A 20,421-nucleotide genomic window follows, 5' to 3' on the forward strand; every position below is an offset into this window, starting at 1 on the left:
TAGGGACACACGGTCGTGTCCCAACCCTTATCCAAACTTATGAGCTCTCTGACTTGGGTCACACAGCCAAGCCACACGCCCGTGTGTTAGGTCCTGTGAACATATTAACTTGCATTCATAAGATGCAGGGGTCATACGGCCAAGCCACACGCCCATGGGCTAGGCCGTGTCAGCATTCTATTTTGCACTAATTAAAAGATATAGAAGACACATGACCGTGTCACTTGGCCGTGTGTCACACACGGCTAAGACACACGCCCATGTCTCTACCCGTGTGGACGAAATAGGCCATTTTTCTAGCCACATTTCTCACCCAATTTGTCTTCAACCTATATCAACACTTTTTCACATCGTCAAGCCATATAAAACTACTTAAAACAATCCAAAATCAAGTCTTAAACATAACATATCATCACATATATCCAAGAATCCATACTTACCAAATTAACCAAATACAAATATAAGCATATTTATACCTAATATACAATTCCAATCCAACCATCAATATGCTTATGAATTATCCATCATTCAACCACACCAAGCACAAGTTAAACATGATAATGCAACACATATATACATCAAATTCAAGCCATTCAAATGGCTAATCACAACAACACAATTGTATGCCATCATTGGCCAAATGAACCTATACATGCCATTATAACCAAAAAGAATTTACAAAATGGGCCGATGGATAGTGTGATGTAGCTCCGACTAGCTTCCAACCTTAATGAGCTTCCGAGTTACTATAAAATAGGAGACATAAAACAAAGTAAGCATTTAAGCTTAGTAAGTTCGTGTAACATGGAAATTATCTTACCATTCAATTGTATTTAAGGTAAACATACAAAACTTATCCAAATTATTTTGACCAAAAGCCTAAACACATATCCTCAATGTGTTAGCCGTATAACACTTTCAATAACCAAGAAACATGGATGTACATAATCACTAGGCAAGTTTCACATACATGTATCATTCCTCTCATATTTCAATATATCATGTAATATCATTTTCATGTACTTCTAAGTATATACTGGTAATAGTTCGTTTCAAACTCATAATGTCTCATACTAGAACTTATCCCGTTAAACCATTTAAAATATCATTGGATACACAAGTAGTACACATGAGGTTTACAAATCTGTAACCCGCCAATCCATATACAAGTATGCCCATAAGAGCATGTAAACGGGAAGCTCTTGTGAGCCAATTATCGAGAAGCTCATGCGAGCCATAAACAGAAAGCTCAAGAGAGCCATTAATCGGAAAGCTCATGAGAGCCACATATCAGGAAACTCGTGAGAGCCATATAACGGGGTGGTCATAAGAGCTAAATAACGAGAAGCTATTACAAGCAGTGGTGTGTCCGCAACACATGTAGGACCACAACCAATTTGAAAGCCCATAATGACATGTCATTTGTATCCATCGAATTTTTAAGATTCAAACGGGACTTAGTACTTGTTGGATATGTGATCAATACTTATACATGGCAATTATACATTTCACATACATATCATTAAATTTAAACATATAAATATACAATTTAGTTACACGAACTTACCTCGACACGTATACGTAGATTTGTAAGCTACTAATCCAATACTTTTTCTTTTCTTCGATCTAATTCCGTACTAGGTCGATCTTAATCTAATTAAGCAAAAATAGCTTACTTGAACTCAACATCCATGGCTAGGGTTTCCACGTATTTTGTTTTAGGAAAGATGATGAAAATGATTATATTGTAATTTTTATTTCATTTATCATCATTATTTTATCATCTTTCCAAAATTAACCTTAGTAATTTCTTAATTTCCAATGATGAATAATCATCCTTATCTACTAACTCCTCGAAATGGTCTATTTGCCATATAAGGACTTCTAATTTTAAATTCTATAGCTATTTGATACATTAAGCTATTAGAATTCAACTTTTGCATTTTGTACAATTTGGTCATTTTCATCAAATTAGACATGTAACCAGTAAAATTTCTTAACAAAATTTTTATATGATATTTCTATCATAACGTAGACCATAAAATAAGATTAAACTAAATTTTCTATCGATCTCAGATTTGTGGCCCTAAAATCACTATTTCAATTTCACTGAAAACGGGCTATTACAGGTACGCTTACGAGCTATGATGCATAACAATCATTCTACCGCATGCGCAAGTGAGTTTTGAGTATGTGTATCTAACCGTTGAGAGTTGAACTATTTCCATCTGCTCGCATCTAGATCGCTGATTTTCCTAAGTTATACGAATCGTCAAAGTTCAGAATGAGAAATCCTTTTTTAAAATGGAGAGCGTTCGGAACCCTAAATCTTTCACACTTAGTATTTTCAGTAACCTGAAACAAAGTTCGAAAATTCTTACTTTTTAAATTTTCATTTTCTTCTTTTTACTCGAGCTATAGTGAGCATGAGAGAAAATGATAATCGGATAGTCCCAACCAGTCCACCGCAAGAGTGACTCTCTCCAGTTCTGGTGACAGACAATCTTTATCTCTACACCACTAAGCAAGAGGAAATGCAAAGATTTTTGGCCGTTCGGGGAATAAAACTTCCCAATTTTGGGTACGAGTTCTCCATCCCAGAGGGGTCGAATCGGTTGTGTAAAACCACCGAAGATAGCTTTCTTCTTTCGATTCACACGTTTGAGGCTAGTTCTACTTGCCACTACACCCGTTCTTCTACAATCTCTTCAAGGACTACAAGATTGCACCTGGACAACTCTCAGGCTTTTCTTGGTGGATTGCCATGGCGTACTTCATTGATTGTTCTCGACGTGGTGAGGTTCCATTGCTCATCATTTTCTAAAATCTATATTAGTTGAAAGGCCATAATCTAGAGAACTCGTTAGGGTTCTATTACTTCTTTCCTTGTAAAAAGGTGAAAAACGATTATTGTTAACCAATGTTCCAACCTTCGTATAAACCAGGGGAACTACGCATGAGTTTGCAATAGAATTGGCAAGGACTTTGGGTTCCCAATCAAATGGTCTTCATTGAGTCAAGACATGTGTTTGTTACAACAAAATCTCCCCACAAATGAAGCTGTGGCCCAATTTTGAAGGTTTTGCACTAGGCGTCTGTTGGTTTTAGAGGATCTTGTCACGACGAGGAATATGTTTTAGTATTGCTTAGAGGGTTACAACCCTAATGGGTGGAGGCCTGATGATAACGTGAAGGTCGCCCAATCCCTTGGTGCACTGTCTAAGAGTTGTATATGGTCTCATGACTCCTTTGATGAGCTAGGCCTGATATTGCAAGGTGTCACGAAGGAATCATCAATCTTTTTCTATTACTTCTGTGAGATGAAACTTCATCTATTTACTCTCGTTGAATATTTGTAAGGGGAATATTGTAGGCAGAATGTAACTTTGTTAACTGTTCCCACTGATCTTAGGGTTGTTGCTGATGCAGGGATCGATCACAGCTCTCGGATAGTTTAAGTGAGACTGATAGTATCTCCCACGATATCAATGAGGCCATGACTATTGACTATTTGATAAGTGGTGCTCGCAAGAAACGTAAGACTACTGTGAGGGTTGTGCGCATCATTTCTATAAGTAAGGAAGAAGGGAGCAGCACACAGTTAGAGGGTCGCAGTAAAAGAAGGGAGGACCCTGTTGGTCCTAATGCTACAGTGGCTGGATCTCCCAATCCTCCAGTTGCGACTTACAACTAATCCCCCTGTTAGCTCACCAAGTGCCATTGAGGATACTCATCTAGTTGTTTCATGTTTCCCCCCTGTACCTACTGTCGAAGAAGTGTTATTGGGAAGTGATAGGGGTATCCCTACAATCCTACTAATGTGGCCCAAGGATGGAGGGCTTCTATACAAGAGGCTGCGAAAGTAAGCAGCGCACGAGCACCCCCTACATCAAGCCTGTTCTCATCCCTGCAATTCTTACTTTTTGAGGCTAACATGGTGGGGTTGAAGTATAAAGAAGCTCGCTAGAGTGAGCTTCTTGAGACTAAGGCAAAGTTGGCCAAAGTTTACTAGTTATATCTTAAGGTGAGGGAAGAGAATGAGGTTATTACTAAGCAATGGGGATCTTATAGAATGTCTGGCTGTTGCTGAGATTAAGATGGATGGGCTAGCCTATAAAGTGGCCACTGAGAGATAGAGCAATGAGGCTACGCAAGCTGAGGTAAAAAAGGGTCATTGTGGAACACGTAGCCACTCTCGAGAAAATTATTAGGGAGTGCCAGGACTAAGTGGAGACCACTATGTAGGAGCAGTCTGAGGCCCCGGAAAAGTTAAAAAAATAGTTGTGAATGTCTTGAATTTTATTTCAAAGCTGAAAATAAATATACTGTCGTACGCTCAAGTCACTAGTGTCCCCTTCGATGCTTACAAAGTGGACTTCGATGCTCTCAATGGGGGGGATATGAGCGACCTGGGCTTTGTTGCGCTATGTCCCACGGGTTTTGTGTGGGACTAATTTGTGTCTACCTGGAAGAACTCTGCAAACTTCTACTTAGAGGAGAATCCAGTTGAGAGTGAGGAGAATAAGGATGTGGTCCCTTCTGCTAGGGACATTGCCCCTCCTAACAATATTGACCAAGGTGCTGACGAAGAAGATAACTAATCCTAGTTTCTTTGTATTTTTTGTTATTTTGTTATTATTTTTTATGAAATGAAAATTTGTGATGGAATAAGTCTATGTTTGATAGTCTATTGCAGTTGTGTCTTTTGCAAGCTTATCACATTTGTCACATGGTTATACCATTATTATAAATGCTTTAAGTAAAAACCTTTGAAAATCACAAGCTGTGAGGTGTTTAAGACTTAATAAGATTGTTAGCTGGGAATATTAATCTGCGAGCAACTTTATACTTGAGAAAATTTGAAAGATAACCAACTTGGGATGTAGATCCGCAAGCTGTTTCATACTTAAAAAAATTTGAAAGATAACCAACTGGGGATATAGATGCGTAAGCTGTTTCATACTTAAGAAAATTTAAAAGATAAACAGCTGGGGATGTGAAACCGCAAGTTGTATTATACTTAAGAAAATTTTGAAAGATAACACACCTGGGAGTTTTTAACTCTCGCTAACTATGTTAGAGGTTGTAGTCTTTATCCTACGAGCCTTAGTATGACAGTTGGGAGCTTTGCTCTCACTAACTATGTTGGAGGTTGCAATTTTTATCCTGCGAGCCTTAGTATGACAGTTGGGAGCTTTGCTCTTACTAACTGTGTTGGAGGCTACAGTTTTAATCCTGCGAGCCTTAGTATGACAGTTGGGAGCTTTGCTCTCACTAACTGTGTTGGAGGCTACATCTCTTCACGTGCGAGCCTTAATATGACATAAATGTTGTTAGGGAAAGATTCATCATTTACAGGGTAAAGATTTACACACAATACTTTTTCAGATGTCGAACATTCCAAGTTTTCGGTACAGCCGTGCCCTCTATTATTGTTATCTTATATGCTCCGTAACCTATTTTTTCTGTAGCTTTCTATGGCCCCTCCTAGTTTAGAGCCATTTTCCCTACTGTGAAGCGGGTAAACTAGCTTCGGCATTTCTTAAGACAAGATTGTCAACTTGGAACTGCTTGTTTTTTACCTTGAAATTGTAGTAGCGAGCTACTTATTAGGTGCATATTGCATTTCTAATTTCAGTTGTCTCTTTGAGTTCGTCAATCAGGTCAAAATTGAGCCTGATGGCATCTTAATTAGCTCCATCGTCGAAGTGTTGTGTTCAGTGCAACCTCAAACTGATCTCTACAGGGATTACAGCTTTTACACTGCAGACAAACAAGAAAGTTATTTCTCCTGTTATGATATGGGGTGTAGTTCGCAGGGCCCATAAGATTCCAAGCAGTTCTTCTATCCAAGTGCTTTTAGCCTCGCCAACTTTTTTCTTGAGGGCTGTTAGAACTTTCTTGTTTATTGCTTCCACTTGCCAATTGGTTTGTGGTGGTTTCACTGAGCTTTGAGTTAGAGCTTTCTGGAGGTCAGTGTAGAATTTTTTGAACTTTCCATGGAACTATATGCCATTGTCTGTAATAATCACGCTAGGTATCCCAAACCTTTAGACAATTGATTTCCACAAGAAAGACTCCATCTGTTTCTCTATTATAGTTGCAAATGCTTCAGCTTCAATCCATTTGGTGAAGTAGTCCACAACTACTACTATAAACTTCTTTTAAGTAGTGGCTATAGGAAATGAGCCAAGGATATCAACTCCCCAAGTTGCGAATGGCCAAGGACCTAACATGATTTGAAGAGGCTTCGCTGGTTGTCACTGGACTTTAGCATTTCTTTGGCAGGAGTTGCACATGTGAACCAACTAGTGTATGTCTTTCTGGACTGTAGGCCAGTAATACGATTGTCTAAATATTTTTTGTGTAAGCAGTTTACCCTCTAGGTGATCACCGCAAATCCCTTTGTAGATTTCTCGCAAAATATATTTAGCCTTAGGTGGTGATAGGCACCACAGAAATGGGTGTGAAAATCCCTTTCTATATAGTACACCCTCCAAAAGGGTACACCTATCAAATGTAGGATTAAATATGTTGTCTCAATTCATCATGCAGTCAGATGCGTTCATGAAATTTAAGTATTCGAATCATATATTAGGAATTTGGAAAATATTTGTAATTTGTAATGATGACATACCTTGATGCTTTGCGTTGTAGTTTTACGAGCTCTTTCTTGTCTCGTTTTCGCCTTGAAAGGTGCGAATTATTGGTGTCATCCATGCCTCCTCCTAATCCGTGTATAACACTTGTGGTGTGTCATAATCGGGGTCTCCCTATGCTCGAGTAGGATTTCCCCTCTTTGTTTGATGGCAATAGAGGATGTTAATTTGGAAGAAAGCATCAGCGCGTGTTGTCACTTCTCAAAAGCTGCTTAATTTGAGCTTTATCGAACCCTATTAGAAGTTGTACTGCCATTTCATGATTTTTTTAGCACTATGTCTTTCACATCTTAGTCGCCATTCATTTGTTTTGACACCAACTATGAATCTGTGTGGACAATGACGTCCTTTGCTCCTAGCTGACGTGCTAATTGTAGTCCCAATACCAAGGCTTCATATTCGGAGATGTTATTGGATGTTTAGAACCCAAATGACAATCCGTACTGCTATTCACTGCCACTGGGGTTAATATAAGTGCACATGCCCCCGCTCTTGTTTTGGCCACGGAACCATTGACATTAACTAGACAACTTTTTTAATTATCAGTTGCATGTACACTTTCTAGAGGTAGGTTAACTACTAAATGGCGTACAACAAGCAGAAAAGCAATTTAGTACAAAACACATGGTGCTTCATTATAAAGTATAACATATGGAATTGTTATTATGTTATGCCTCTTCATAAAATATAACTAATCAAACTATTAACTTCCATCAATGTTCATACAACATACAATTTTTATAGGGTAATTACTATCCAACATTTCAAGTTGTAGCCCACATTAACTGATGCGTCCTCAGTTTTTTCAAAAGAACACTCTACTATGAAGTCGACTAGCACCTGTCCTTTTATTGTCGTTCCTGGGGTGAAGTCTATTCTGAATTCAATAAGTTCAATACTCTACTTCTTTACCCTTCCTAAAGTGTCCACCTTGGACAACACTTATTTCATTGGCTGATTGGTAATCATTACGACTGGATGGGCTTAGAAGTATGGGTGTAATTTGTGAGCTGTAATTATCAAAGCATAGATGCATTTTCTATTTTTAAGTACATCAGTTCACCATTTTGGAGTACCCTACTGATGTAGTATACCAGGAATTGGTGGACACCCTCTGACTTAACCAAGACTACTGCGACTGTTTCTTCTATGGTAGCCAAATACAGGTAAAGGGTTTCTCCTACCCGGGGTGATTTCAAAAGTGGATGGAAGGTAAGGTACAATATCAATTACTCGAAGGCCGCTTGACATTCTTCGGTCGATGAGAAGGAGGTCCTTAAAGCTTTGAAGAAAGGGAGGCACTTATTTGCCATTCTGGAAATGAATTTGTTTAGCGCCACCACTCTGCCTGGTTTGCGGACGAGGCATGTCCATGTTAGTTTGGATCTTTTTTGAGTTTGCCTCTATCTCTCTTTCTGAGATCATTTAACTTCATGTTATGAGCCCTTAGGACTACGATTGTCTTTGATAGGCTTCACACATGTTCTCCCATCGACTCGCTCTTTACTAGCATGTCATCCATATAGACCTCGAGCATGTGACTTATTTTGTTCTTGAATATCCTATTTATTAGTCTCTAATAGGTTGCTTCCACATTCTTAAGGCCAGATGACATGACCTAATAACAAAAAGTCCTTCATCGGTGATAAAGGTTATCTTTTCTTGGTCGTCCCGATCCAACATGATCTAATTGTTTCTCGAGAAAGCATCCATGAAAGCATCCATGAAGCTCATGAACTTATGACCTGCAAAGGCATCCACCAATCAATCAATTGATTGTAGGGTAAAACTGTCCTTAGGGTATGCTTTGTTGAGGTTGGTGAAGTTAATACATATTCTCCCTTTTCCGTTCAACTTCTTTACCATTACTACATTCGAAACCCAATCTGGGTATTCCACCTCTCTAATGAACCCTATTAATAGTAAATTAACTACTTCCTATCTCACTGATTCCACCACTTATGGTGCAAACTACCTTATCTTCTACTTTACTGGTTTCACCTCCAGGAGTACATTCAACTTGTGCACAATTACTCGGAGGTCCACACCCTACATGTCTGCTGTGGGCTAGGGAAAAACATCTGAGTTCTTCTTCAAATATTATATTAACATACTCTTCTCTTTCTCTTCCAATGTTGAAGAAATTTTTATAGTTCTTTCCTCACTAACACAAAATAGTTGTAGAGTCTCAGTATATTTCGCAACCTCAGGATTTTTATTCCAATGCTCATCTCTTACATCCAAACTATCTAAATCAATAACTTGGCTCGCCAATTTAGCCCCCTATGAACTCTGCCTTTCAGCTACAGACTCTCTCACTTACTTGATAGACAACATATGACACTGTCTCGTAGTTCGTTGATCAGATCGTAAGAATCCAACTCCAGTCTTTGTCGAAAACTTAATTTTCATACAGAATGTTGCAATCACCATCTTTTCCATCCTCATTATCCGTCTTCTGAAGATGGCGTTATATGCCATTGGGTGATTTACCATATGGAACTGAACATATAACGCCATCTTCAGAAGACTGGAAAACTTCTCCGTGGTTGTATGCTCGCCATCCCCTAAGGTGACTGGAAAAGTGTTTGATCCTTTCACCTCAATGGGATGGTTTGCAAAACTATACAACAGACTAGCCTTGGACAACGCCAGTTTCTTTAGTCCCATCTTCCGATACACATCCCAAGATAGTACTTCCATCACGCTTCCACTGTCCACGAGTATTCTTTTAACCTCAAAACCCGTTATGTTGCTAAAATCTCCATCTGATTATTGCCTTCCTCATCTTGGACAAATTCTTCGTCATCACTTCTAAACTCAACATTCCATTTTTCCTGCTGTCGTGACCTCTTAGAAGCACTGACTAACATCACACTTTTCATTTTCTCATTCTCTTCGTATTGGAGCCTGTCCAATCTTTGTCTACGCCTACAATCATATGGATGGTGCCTCTAAATTTTTGCTTACCCTTGTGATTGTCGCACGAGCTGTAACCCTTTTTGGAGCCACTCCGATTAAAGAATTATGCGAGCTTGCCATTTTGGACCACTCGTTCTATAACGTCTTTCAATGTTAAGTAATTTTTGATTTTATATCCCATGGTTTAGGTAAGATGCTAAGGCTTCTGACTTGGTTGAGAATGTAGGTACATGTGGCATTCAAAGGGGTGTAAGCTTCGAACCTTCCTTGAAGAACATATCTTCTGGCATAGTCTTGCTGAGGTCTCTGAGGAGCTCTGAGTGTATCACCTTGGGGCTAATTCCTCAGTGGCCTATCACTTCTTACTCGCAGTGATTGGCGAGGGGGCTTGCCTGTTATGAGGTCCCTCCCTATTTCTGAATTGTCTGTCTTTCCTATGGAAGGTGGCACGCGATCCCTGATTGATCTCCTCTTCCTCCGTAAACTTGGGAGCTCACTCGTAGAGGTCAGCCAAACTCTGCAATCTGTTATCTATGAAGAAGTACTGTATATAGTCGTTCTGTACCCCTATGACAAAGGCATCTGTGGCCCACTGGTCCTCTAAGTTCTTCATGTTTAGGGTTGTCGCATAGAATCTCTTTACGTAATCTTGAAAGGACTCGCCCTCCCTGTGTTTCACGAACATGAGTCCTATGGGCGTATTTATAATTATTTTATGGGCCCTGAATATGCCTAAGAACATTTGTCCCAACTGCGAGAAGTTTTAAACCGAACCTTACGAAAGAGACAAGTACCAAGCCTTGGCGCTTCCCTTAAGCATTGTGGAAAAGACTTTATAGTTTGCCACATCTGATGCTCCCAGTACGTTCATGTAGTCATTGTACTGCATTAAATGAGCTCGCAGGTCCTTTTTTCCTTCAAACATGTCTTTTGGGACCTTGAAGTCGCGAGCTCAGGGATTAGTGGATTATTGGAACAAAACAACCAACCCATGTCTTGTGATTTAGGGTGTAACGCCCGTACGTTTCTTTACAACTCAGCTATCTCCGTCTGCCATTCCTTAGCCTGGGTACCTGGGGCCTTGTCCTACGTGTTTACATTGTCCTAAAAATCAGAGTTATCAAAACATGCCTTCCTTCGCAGCTCCTCGTTCTATTTCAGTAGTTCCTACTAAACAGCTTGTTGCTGTTCGAATCGTGCCTTCTGATCAGCCATCTGCTTTCTCATAAGTCTCATTTGCTCCTGAAGAGCCAAGAACTACTGCAGGGGTGGCTCTCGGTTGAGAGGGAGTGGCAACTCCTGACTAGTAGAGATATTCAAGTCTAAAGGACCAGAAGCTCCACAACAAATTGTGTTGTCATGGTTTTCTGCTCTATTGATGAACCATCTGGTGAATAAGTCTGTTTCATTGTGCTGCTCACTAGAACCTAACACTCTGGCTTTTCCTAATGAAGATTTAAAGGGGAAATTTTTACTTGGGTGAGCCACTTGCTTCAAAAATTGAAGAAAACTTAATCAAACTCGAAAAAATCTGATGATCGGAAGTTCGTTCATGCTCATTGCACCAATTGTTGAGTAATATTTTTCTCATATGTTGTTGATAAGAGTGTTTAGGTATTTATACATGTTGTTACAGATGTTATTATAGCTCATGATAAGGCCCCACTATTTTGCCTTAACTCTACTACCTCTAGTACTGACATTCTCTACGGACTCCAAGTTTGCTGGGTAAATGTTTACGGAGCATGTAGTCCTTTCTGTTTCTGAGGCTGACATTCTAGGTAGGCTTCGTACCTACTGAACATGTGTTTAGGTGGTTTATAAAGCACATAACCCTTTTCTACGAGCTCTATGGGTCCTGCGAGCTGGATCTGTGGTCTTGCGTTACGAGCTAGTCCTTGGCTTTACCTTACGAGCTGAGTCCATGAGCTCGCTCTGTGAGCAAGGTCCGAGTACTCAACTTGCTGTCCTCTTATGGCTCATTTCACACTTAATATTTTGGTAGCACCTATCCGAGTCATGGGTCAGAGACTTGGATCCCTAGTAGGGCTCAGGTTAATGATTATTGATGTATAACAACTTTCAATTGCAAAATTTTGGTTTTCATTATTCTGGTTCTTTCGTTTCGCCTGCACGGATTTCATTTAACTTTTTATTTTTTCCTTTTTACTTTTACAAAATACTTGTTAAAAACTCCATTAATTATGTCAAATTTCAGGAGTAGTTAACTTTCGATCTAGCTTTAGGCTAGTAAATAATTTGGTAGAGAGTCATGAAATTCGAATCTGCACTTCAAAATCTTTATTTTGGTATTTCTTATTTTTTCGGTTTAGCAGAAAGACTCCATCATTTCACAAATTTGTATTGGCACCAAGTTAAAAATAGCTCGTTGATTAGGTGATGATAGGCGTACAATTGGAAGTACGAAGTCAATCTTTTTTCGTATCCGGTCTATCGAAAAACACATTGGCACGTCCAATTAAGCAGTTGCTTGGATTTTGTTAAGAAAAATAGCAATTAGATCTAAATAACCTGTATGGTTGAGATTGTTGGTTTGAGTTGGGCCCTTTAAAGGCTACCAAAAAGCTAAATCGTGGACACATGTTTCGTAGTTGTTTGTTCGGTAAGGGTTAGTTATTGGGTGATCTCGCAATTAATTTACACACAAAAAGGTTAGTGGTTTGAGGTGTCCTCGATCACTATAACTAACTTATCGATTGAAGGAAAAAAATTGTTATCATTGGTTCGAAATCAGAGAAAAATCGAGCTTGAAGTTGAAATTTCATCACATCAGTGTATTCAATTTAATTTAATTTTTGCTTATTTTTATAGTTATTTTTATTTTAATTATTTTTACTTTTATCATATTTAAATCCATCGTTTTATTTTTGCACAAATCGTCACACAGAGTTGGCACGACAACTGCCTAGGTACGTAACCTGATTAAACTAAATAACAATTTTAGATATCCCAGTCTTTGTCAGATCGACCCTACTCCCTATACTGCTATTTATATAATGTTTAGGTGTAGGCATTTATTTTTGGTGGATTTGACATCCATCTAAATTTAACGCCGTTATTGGGGACTAGCAAGAATTTAACTTTATTTTCTTTTCTTAATGACCAAGTTAGATCCAAGAGAACTGCTAGAGTTTAATCTTGAAATTAAGAAAACCGCTCTAGCATTACGAAGAGAAGCAATAAGATATGGTAAATGACTAATAGGGTCCGAAACGTCAGAAGACGAATTTGGAAATGAAAATACAATTGTGACAAAGGTCGACGATGAATTACCTCATAACATAAGAGTCAACAAAGATCCACCTCGTGAACTGAAGCCATGGCTAATCGTATATTTAGGTAACTTGCTGAGGCACCGAATGAACAACAACCATTATGTATCGCCTATCCGATGGTAGATACGCTGTTTGAACTTAAATTAAGCTTGATACACTTGTTGCCAACTTTTCGCAGTTTGCAGAATGAGAATCCACATAAACTTCTCAAAGAATTCCACATGGTTGCTTGAGTATGAAACCACAAGGAGTTACCAAAGACCAAATTAAACTTTGAGCTTTTCCTTTTTCTTAAGCTGACTCTGCTAGAGGGTGACTATTTTATTTACCTTTTGGTTCAGTTAACACATGGGCTGACATGTTTCATTTACTCATTAATAGGTTCTTTCCAGCATTTAAAGTAGATGCGTTAAGAAGGGAAATTTTTAATGTTCGACAAAGGGTTGCGAATCGCTTTACAATTACTGGGAGTGTTTTAAGAAGTTGTGTATGAGTTGTTGTAATACCCTATACCTGACCCACTCGTCAGGTCCAAGTTACGGGATGCCACAATTGTTGTCGGAGCAACTATAGTCACATATTCACCAACCATTCACACATGCAACTTAATGTATTTCACATGCATTTTATGCTAAATAATCATTTTCGAGTCTTATATGAGCTTACGAAAGCTCTATTACAACCTGAGGTTAAATTAGGATCAAATTGTAAGGTTTTCAAAATGATGCCACTTACCGTTGAACTGTGTCATGACGTTGAGGACAGGTGGTCCCGACGTTGCCTTATTTTGGTAAAAATCACATTTGGTATCAATTCATGCTTTCAATCCAACACTTATTTCCATTCATAAAACTTACCACAATCCAAAACACAATCAATACATATCCATCGATGCTAATTCAAGTCAATGAACATGTGAATTCAAACATTCAAGATAACATCAAGCCAACATTTATCATTTAAGCAAATTCATCCCTTTAGCAAATAGTTATACCAAATTGTTACATTTTCAAACTCAAACATTCCATACTTGTACAATTTAGGAGCCAAGCACTTAAATGGATGCAAAACAACAAGATGATGAAGCTCGGAGGTCATTTTTTTACTTTTGCTTTCCAGCCACTTTAACTACTGGCTGTTTTACAAAATGAAACCTTTTCTGGTATTATTATGCAGTCTCAGAACTGTAAGAAAATCCCAAGATGATGGTGCAAAGAAGACGCGGACATGGGATCGTGCAAGGGCATTTCCTGCTCCCGAAGCCAATGCTGAGCTTCAATCTAATCTTGATGTACGTCTAAAATTTCACTTTGTTGACAACAGCTATCTTGTATGCATAGGTACCGTTATACAAGTACATACATATATTGTCAAAGATGGACTTGTTTTTTTCTTGTCGTATATCTTTGGCGTTTGTTCCGTACTTCCTCTAACTAAAATAGTAAGGACTTTGAAAGCAGTGCTTGTTTGTTGGAAGTCGTTCTATTGTTGGATTGGAAGTTAATATGCGATGAATGCACACTTACTCTTATCAAGATCTGGCATTAGAGGTTTATATCTAAGCTCTTCCTTGTATGACATGTTGTTCCGTTTAATTATTTTGAGATATAAATTATAAGAGTATTTGTGAATATGAAGGTATACTCATAAGATGTCGAGTCCTGTAGATTTTAGGTTAATTTGTGACTGCCATTTAACAGTTGTTAAAGTTTCCTGATACTTTTAACTAATTTACGGTTCTATTGTGAAGCAAAAGCAAAAAGTTCCCCCCACCGCACCGGGATGGAGCACTCGGGGTTTATCTTGGAGCATCACAACACATTGATCCTGATAAAATTGTTCTCAATGTAAAATTGTTCACATTCATATAAAATGCTTACAAACTATTTATAGATTATAGATAACCCTTTAAAACAAAAAAAACTGAAAATATTAAAATCTAATAATAACCAATGACTCTTGACCTTTCATTCTCCTAAACAAAAAACTACTAATTTAAACCCATTAAAAAAAGCAACATAACTCTTGACCTTTCAACTCTTGACCTTTCACTTACATAACTCTTAACTTTTCATTTAAGTTTATTTAACAAAACTCCCCTGTAAACTTAAATGCTTCTGCCATCCTTCATGCCGATTAATTTCTTGTAGTTATTGAAGAGTACCATCGGTAGCGGTTTTGTGAAGATATCCGCGACTTGGTCTCGACTTGCCACATGCACTAATTTCACACTTCCTTCCTTTACATGATCTCGGATGAAATGAAAATGAATGTCAATGTGTTTGCTTTTCTCATGATTCACTGGGTTTTTTGCCAACTCAATCACTGATTTATTGTCAACTCGTATCTCAGTTGCACCAAGTTGTTGTTGCTCCAACTCGCCCAACAAATTTCTGAGCCATATAGCATGACACACACACCAAGATGCTGCCACATATCCAGCTTCACATGTCAAAAGTGTCACGATTGGTTGCTTCTTTGAAAGCCAAGTAAACGTCGTATTACCCAAAAAGAACACATATCTCGATGTACTTTTTCGATTGTCTAAATCTCTACACTAATCACTGTTGAAATACCCAATCAACTTGTAATCTTCCATATTTGAATAAAATAACCCGAGTGACACCGTTCCTTAAATGTACCGTAGGATTCGCTTCAACGCCTTCCAATGTGAATAAATCAGCTCCTCCATGAACCGACTTACAATGCCAACACTTAGCGAAATGTCAGGCCTTATGCAAGTGAGATAGAGAAGGCTTCCCACCAAACTCCGGTATTTGCTCGGGTCGACTCGTTCTCCTCCATCGAATTTTGAGAGTTTTACACCTGGTTCCATTGGTGTTGATACCGGGTTGCAATGTGCCATATTGTATTTCTTCAAAATTTCCTTTGCATATGCCTCCTGTGACACAAAAATACCTCTTCTTGTCTAACCTCCAAACCAAGGAAATACTTCATTAAACCCAAATCTGTCATCTCGAATTCTTGTGTCATCTTGCTTTTAAAATCTAGTATCATCTCACCATTGTTCCCCATAAAAATGAGGTCATTGATATAAAGAGCAACAAATAACATATTACCTCCATTCTTCTTCACGTAGAGGGCATGTTCATAAGGACATTGTTTGAACCTGTTCTCCTTGAAGTATGTACCGATACGAGTATTCTATGCCCGCGGTGCTTTCTTCAACCTGTAAAGTGCCTTCTTCAATTTCAGCACCTTCTTCTCTTCTCTATTTTTCATGTACCCGGGTGGTTGTTCGATGTAGACTTCTTCTTCGAGCACACCATTCAAGAATGTCGACTTGACATCCATTTGAAATATCAGCCATTTAAATTAAGCTGCTTGTGCAAAGAGCAATTGGATTGTCTCCATTCTTACAACGGGAGCAAATACCTCGTCATAACCGATCCCCTCCTTTTGCTTATATCCCTTTTGCAACAAGTCACGCCTTGTACCGTTCTAACTCGCCTTGAGCATTCATCTTTCTTTTCAACACCCACTTCACACCAATGGGCTGACTTCCTTTCGGTAATTCCGTTAACTCCCATGTGTTGTTACGGTCAATTGCTTTAATCTCCTCATCCATAGCAGTTTGCCACTTCTTGTCTAGCACCGCCTCTTCAAAACTTATATTCTTGGAATCTGCCAAAAGACATACAATATGTGCCTCATTTGTTGAATCATACAAATCTTGCAAACTTCGCATTTTTGGTTGTTGCAGTTCATCTTCATCATCGGTGTTTCAAGATTTGTCGGTATGATTGTTGGTGTAGCAATTGATGATCTTCCATCTTTGATGATAACCTCCGTTGAGTTATTCCAATCCCACTCGCTTGCTTCATTGAATCGTACATCACGACTTACCACAACCTTCTTACTTATCGGGTCGAGTAGCTTGTATCGTTTTGTTTTCTCATCATACCCAATAAAAATAAACCTTTTGCTTTTGTCTTCGAGCTTCGTTCTTCGTTGATCCAGCACATGTGCATAGGCCTCACTATCGAATACTTTGAGATGAGAAACTGATGGTTTTTGTCCGCTCTAAGCCTCTTGTGGTGTTTGATCATCCAACTTCGCATGTGGACATCGATTTTGCACATAGATGGCACATTGCACGGCTTCCGCCCAAAATTCCTTCGACATCTTCTTGCTCTTGAGCATTGATCGAACCATGTCGAGAATAGTCCGATTCTTCCTCTCGGCCACACCATTTTGTTAGGGAGAGTACGGTGCGGTTAGGAATCGTCTTATGCCTTGCTTCTCACAATACTCCATGAAAGCCGTCGAAGTATACTCGCCACCTTAATCAGATCGTACAGATTTGATGTGTCTACCAGTTGCTTTTTCCACCATCACTTTGAACTTCTTGAACACCTCGAATGCCTCAGATTTTTCTTTAAGAAAATAAACCCAAGTTTTTGTGAGAAATCATCGATAAAAGAAATAAAATACCTTTTACCACTAAAAGATTCGGGGGTGATTGGTCCACATATGTCGGTATGAATCAATTCGAGAAGTTGCTTAGCCCGATATTCTGCTTTCTTTTGAAATGAAATTCTCGCATGCTTGCCAAGCACACATTCTTCACAAAATTTTCCCTCATAGTCCATGTCTGGTAGCCTATGCACCATGTTCTTCTTCGCTAACTCGTTTAGACCACCATAATGTAAGTGGCCAAAACGGAGATGCCACAATGACACATTGTCTTCAACGTCGACTCTCAAACATTTTCCTCGAACACTTTTCAAATTCAACTTGGACATGCAATTTCTCTCCATTTCAACTAAAGCGACCAAACGGCATTCCTTATCTTTCAAGTGTAACACCCGATCTTTCATAAATACCGAATAACCTTTTTCCATGAGTTGCCCCATACTCAAAATGTTGCTCTTGAGGTCTGGTACGTAATACACATCTTGGATTAACCCAACTAACCCATCTTGTTGTAAATAACAAACGGTACCTTGGCCTTTTACCTCAACCTTCGACACATCTCCAAACGACACATGTCCCATTTCAACCTTTCGCATCTCTTTGAATAGGTGTTTATGCTCGTACATATGGTTGCTTGCACCCGTGTCAAGGTACCATACCATGTTGTTGTTGGTGTTGACTTCGTTGTGTGCCATCAAGAGAAAACCTTCTTTTGCCTCATCATTTTTTGTGGTTAAGTTGGTTGTCTCTTCCACCTTTTTTGAGACGCGACATTCTTTCGCAAAGTGTCCCGCCTTACCACAATTGTAACACTTATCAAAGTTACAATCCTTCGCATAGTGACCATATTTGCCACACTTGAAGCACTCGACATTAGAATAATTCGACCATTCGCCTCTTCCACGACCACTTCTTCTTCCACGATAATTTTGTTGGTTTGAATGCTCCTTCTCCTCATAATTCCCTTTTTGACCACGGCCTTTTCCACCACGACCATTTCCTCGATCTCCACGACCACAGCCTCTACCTCGAAAGCTTTGAGAATAGAGAACCTTTTCGTCTTTGATTGATGCCTTAGTTTGAAGTGCTTGCTCAAGTGTCTCCTCTTTCTTTTTCTTCTTACGTTGTTCATGTGCCTCGAGAGAACCGGCGAGTTCATCGACTGTGAGCGTTGCTAGACCTTTTGACTCTTCTATGGCACATACGACATTCTCGAAACTGTCAATTAACGATCTCAAAATCTTCTCCACAACTCGTGCATCGGTTAACGCTTCTCCGTTTTGGTTGAGTTGGTTTACCATGGTTTGAACACGCGTGATGTAGTCAGAGACACCTTCCGATTCCTTCATCTTCATGCCTTCCAACTCACCGCGAAGAGTTTGAAGGTGAAGTTGTTGAACTCGGTTAGCTCCTTTGTACACCTTTGCTAAAATGTCCTACGCTTCTTTTGAAGTTGTTGCACTTGCAATCTTCTTAAAGCCCGACTCGTCAACAGCTCGGAATAACATGTACAATGCCGCCTTATCTGTCGATCGCATTTCTTTCAATACCTTATTTTGAGCCGCCGTATATCCCACAGTAGTTGTCGGTTCTATGAAACCTTCTTGGACCACCTTCCAACCATCTTGAGACCCGAGAAGAGCTTTCATTTGGATGCTCCAATTCTCATAGTTCACCTTTGTTAGTCGAGCAGCGGCACATTACTGGTCACACTCTCCATAGCTCAGATACCAATTTGATAAAATTATTCTCAATGTAAAATTGTTCACATTCATATAAAATGCTTACAAACTATTTATAGATTATAGATAACCCTTTAAAACAAAAAAAACTGAAAATATTCAAATCTAATAATAGCCAATGACTCTTGACTTTTCATTCTCCTAAACAAAAAACTACTAATTTAAACCCATTAAAAAAAAACAACATAACTCTTGACCTTTCAACTCTTGACCTTTCACTTACATAACTCTTAACTTTTCATTTAAGTTTATTTAACAGATCCTGTATTTGTTCCTTCCCATGTCACTTTCAGCTCAACATTGTTCACTTCTTCAAAAGAATCAACTCAAACTTGGTCAGGTCCATTAATCGACTCTACCAGCACCGGTGCTCTGAGGAAAAAGAAACATGTTGCAAGTGACTCACTCGAACCATCTAAACCTCCAGGATCCCAAACAGACAAAAACGGCAACACCCTGGATAAAGGATAGAAAAGCATACTTTAAAAGCTTTATAAAAGCTTTAACTCTCGATGTATACATAAGAAGGCGATTTAACAATCGTAGTTTATCGGCAGTGTCACGGATTCTTCTACACTCCCATGTAGGTATATTTAACAGCTTCTTGTTTCCATACAGATTATTTTGTTAAAATGGCATTGAAGGGTTCAAATCTTTTTTGTTCTTCTATACTCTTTTTTTCTCTCTCTCCTTTTTTGTGTTCTTTTTACCCAAAAAAGCTCATCTATATGTTGTTATTCTTTTTACCCAAAATACCGCATTGATATATTGTTGGGACATTGAGGAATAATTTTACTCGTGTATATTTTTATATATCAGTTCTTAATGGTGTGTGTTCCAAACTATACCTTGTTTAGATTAATAGAAATTGGAGCAAATAGAATATATATGATTATTATATTATATTTTGTCAGCGGTGTTAAAAAACTTTAGAATTAAGTTTAAGATGATATTATTTGTTTCTTTATAATTTATTAAGAATTTTAAATTTATGAAATATAATTTATTGGAAGAATCAATAAAATTAAAGGAAAAAAACAAATAGAACTATATTTTTACCTTATTATTACTTTTTGAAAAAATGCTATAATTTTCCCTTTTAAGAAAACTCTTTCACTGATAATATTAGTTACACTTAAAATGGGAATGAAAATGGCAAGAAAAAGAAAAAGTTGTGACCCATTTACTTTTTGCTGCGAAATAATAATAATAAATCAATCTTTTAAGAACTTCTAAGCTACGTAGTTGTGAGAAAAATTATTCTTTTAAAAGAAAGGATAACTATAGTTAAAATGTAATCGAATTAAATAAAATTATATTTTAATCTTTTAATTTAAAAATTACGAAATAAAAGTTGTCATATAT

This window comes from Gossypium hirsutum, chromosome D13, assembly GCF_007990345.1.
Source record: "Gossypium hirsutum isolate 1008001.06 chromosome D13, Gossypium_hirsutum_v2.1, whole genome shotgun sequence".
Classification (NCBI taxonomy): domain Eukaryota; kingdom Viridiplantae; phylum Streptophyta; class Magnoliopsida; order Malvales; family Malvaceae; genus Gossypium; species Gossypium hirsutum.